Genomic DNA, 3,930 nt, shown 5'->3' on the forward strand with positions numbered 1-3,930 from the left:
CCCAGGGGGCAAGGACTGGGTGAGCCTTGGAAATTTCCACTCACAGCTTCAAACTGCGCATGTCAGTTTAACCTCTTCTGTGCTGGCAGCATATACTCAAAGTTTTTCCATGACACTAGGTATACAAATTTCTTACAGTAGTTGGAACAGTCATAGCTACTCAGTTTTTTCTTTCTCAAGTTATACATTTAAGGAGATGATAGGATTTTATTAACTGTTTAACTTGACATTTGTGCTTCCTTCTGAAAATAAGGTAATAACCAACCATTTAAACAGAAAGTAAATAAAAAGGTTTGATCAACTCACCCAACTGACAATAACTTCTCACATAAATGATGACCGGTGAATGCAGAGGCTAGATCAATGACCCAGAAGGCCCCTTCCAGTCTTAGATTCCTAGGTATCCTCCTATTTACTTCCCTGTTATTTAGTAAAAAATGGTAACGTATCATAATTACAATGTCCTTTCTTGCTTAATATTTCAAGTAGTTAAAAAAAACAGGAAATTTGACTACCACTAAATATGTTGTTACAAAACTGCATCTAATGCTCTCTTGATCTTCCTCTATATTGTGATGGAATTGTCATCCTATCTCAGAATTTAATTAATTTTTTTCCTCTCAAAACTATATTTTAAATGGGGAAATTACTAGACAACATTGCGTGAGCCTGAGGTTCTTTATTGCTCATTCCACAAGTCTAGACAAAATCATTCTTTAAGCTATTGCCAGCGGTATTATGTTTCTGCAAAAGGGATTCAGAAATTATACTATGTATAGTATGTATGAGTGAAGCTGTGTCTATATTAAATGGATAAAGGAAAATATAATTGAAAATCAGGGTTTTTTTAGACGAGTTAGAGGGGTATTGAGCTACTGATATTGCTACCAGTTCATACCACTGTGGTTTTTGGTACCATTATATTAAAGGGACCTCTACAAGGAAATGTTACTGTGTAGTAAACAAGGATATGCAAATGCAGTAAATTAACTACTCTGTATTAACTCACCATATTGACATTTTAGTGAGAGTGAAGAGACCCTTTCTAGAAAAAAAGCTTACTTCACTTTGAAAATAGAGTGAGTTACCTCACAAGAGGGGCTTGTGTACAGGTGGACAGTCAAGAAAGTTAATTGAATTAAAGATGTATGCTTAAATTGGATTAATTAAAATTAATTGTATGTGTAGATAGTTTTATGCAGCATTAAAATTACTTAATTTGATTTAGTATAATATACAGCAGTAGTGCAACTGAATTAAGGCCACTTTTATTTCAAATGAAAGTGTCTACACAAAGGTTTACTTCAGTTTAACTAATCCACTTTAGTTAATAAGTTAATTCAAACAAAAATTTACTGAGGGTCCACATATAGACACTCAAGGAACACTATTACTACATTACTGTTTACTAAGAAGATCCATGTGGGGAGTTAGTATGGACTAGCTACTGTGCTGTAAATACACATCATAGCTTACTTTGCAGTAACTTCACCATGAATTCTATGAATAAGTGTTCACAGCTCATATAAAGGTCAGTAAGCAGGACAGTAACATAATTCCTAATGGAAATGCTGTTCAGCTACAACATTCCTGGTTCTAGCTGAGGCTATTATGGTCATTTTCTATACCTATAAGTACCCTTTTTTTTTTTGGACAGTTCATTTTTTGTGAAAAACAGCCTTCTGTTCTTATAGTCATTGACAGCCTACTTGATTCATGTTAAAACAGCTTAGCACAAACCAGAGTTATTACTGAGAACAACGTTGAACTCCAAGCAAGTCAAGCAGAAGCAATCAGTCAGCTGATTTGAAAGGCATTTTTCTAAGTTCTTGGCACTGGAAGTCGATTTTTCTCCGAATGTAAACAGAGAGAACATTATGTGAAAATTATGGGACATATTCATAAAAGAACATTCATAGGTCATATTCTCTCAGTGATTTTTTAAAACTGTTTGGACCAAGGTATGGGTTCCAAATGCAATTCCTTATGACAAATTTTTGATGTATTTGATATCTTGGTGGTTGGGCAAAGCTTAAGGAGATAAATTTAATTTCCAGCAATCAAACAGAAACATAAATAAAAGTAATTTTTGATCACAAAATCTCTAAGCACCCAGCTAAAAACCGGATAATATATGCAGTCTTTAGCTAGTGATTTGAAAACAAAAATACTGCATGAAATCATTTTCTCACCCTTTTTATATGCCTCATTGGTAAAGTTATGTCTGTTGTAGACTGGTTTATCGTGTTGACCAAGTAAAATCTAGAGACAGTTTAGTATATTATGAGAATTATATCAGAAATTCTTCAGGCTTTTCTTATCCAAAATAATTCTGGTTTTGATCTCTGAATAAATCAGAAGGCTTGTTTTGCTTTCTAGTAGGTTTTGTCAGAAGAATTTTACCTATGTTGTACACCAAGCTTATGATTTGTAAAAGGAAAAAAGTATAAGTTATAATGTAAAATGAAAGGTGGTAATTTCTTTCTTTCTTCTTTTTTATTTTCATTATATGACATGAAAATCTTTTGTAAGGAAAGAAAGAAGCTTTTATGTTAAACATTAATGAAATTATCTCCAAAGAAAATGAGTTGAAATGTCTGATCATCACATGCACTTCCGTCTAAAAGGTAATTGAGCATTTAATGTCTGATCCATTATCTACATATTATGAGATGCTCATAGACAATGTGACAGAAGGGCTAGGGACTACTTTTCTAATGATATTTTAGAATATTTGTAGACATATTCAAATGCAATGTCAGTCTATCAGTCATCTTTACAAGAGTTATAGGTCTCTATTTGTTGTATTGTGGGGGAGGGGGGAGGATAGTTTTAAGACATTTAAGAGAATGATACATTTGGACTTATATTGTTTCCCATTCCTCTTACTGCGATTTGCAGTCCTCTTAGACTTAATGGCAGACTTCTCTTTTCTTTCTGTAGGATTAGAACGTGATCCTGTGGAGTCAATCAATTCACACTTGCTTTACTGCAGGCGGTTTTTCTCAAATTCACCACCACCTATGGCAGAATAATGTAAAATAGAGTATGATTTTAAAATGGATTTTTTTCTTTAATAATGAAACAAAATGTATGCTTGTCTTGGTTTCTCTCAATTATACAAGTGTAAATAGAGTTATATTCTTATCCAAACAGTGTAAGGTTAGAATCAATCTTGAGATTACTTACATTCTTGGATAACATAGAAATAAAATGGTCTATGTTGTCTGCTCTTATGTGTTGGAACAGTAGTGGGCAATTATTTGGACTGGAGGGCCACTTAGGAAGTATTGGTGCAATGTGCCAGGCTAGGTCAGCACCCAACCCTCCCTCTGCTCCAAGTCATCACCCCACCTCCCACCCCAGCCTGCAATAGCTCCCCAAAATTTGTTAAGTGGCTCTGCCACAGTTCTGGGGCTCAGTCCCATGCTGTCACCACCTGGCAATCCTGGTCTCAGACTGAGGGTCTACATAGAGACTGGCCTGGGACCCCTGCAGGTATGGAGTGCTTGATCGGGCAGATGGGATGGGGCTGTGGGTGGGCACTGAGTGGCGCCTGCGAGTGGGGCGGGTGGGTAAGAGAAGAGCTGGGATCGTGCGGCAGTGATGGCATGGGGCTGGGCCCTGGTCCCCGGGTAGAACAACTTATGGAGTTTTGGTGAACTGTTGTGGGCCAGAGGGTTGGTGACATGGTGCAGCTGGAGGGTGGGGTGCTCACCTGGCCTAAAACAACTCACCAAAACTCTCCAAGTGGCCCTTCAGGACAAATAATTTCCCACCCTTTCTCCAGCACCCTCAGCAGTGTGTGGTACAGACAGGCCAGCGTACCTAGACAGTTTGACTGGGTTTAGTGGTGGTGGCAACAGTGGCAGTGGCAGCCAGAAAAACCACCACCACCAGGGCTGCCTGGAAGTGAAGTCCAGCTGCTGT

This window comes from Crocodylus porosus, unplaced genomic scaffold, assembly GCF_001723895.1.
Source record: "Crocodylus porosus isolate Cpor-Errol unplaced genomic scaffold, CroPor_comp1, whole genome shotgun sequence".
Classification (NCBI taxonomy): Eukaryota; Metazoa; Chordata; order Crocodylia; family Crocodylidae; genus Crocodylus; species Crocodylus porosus.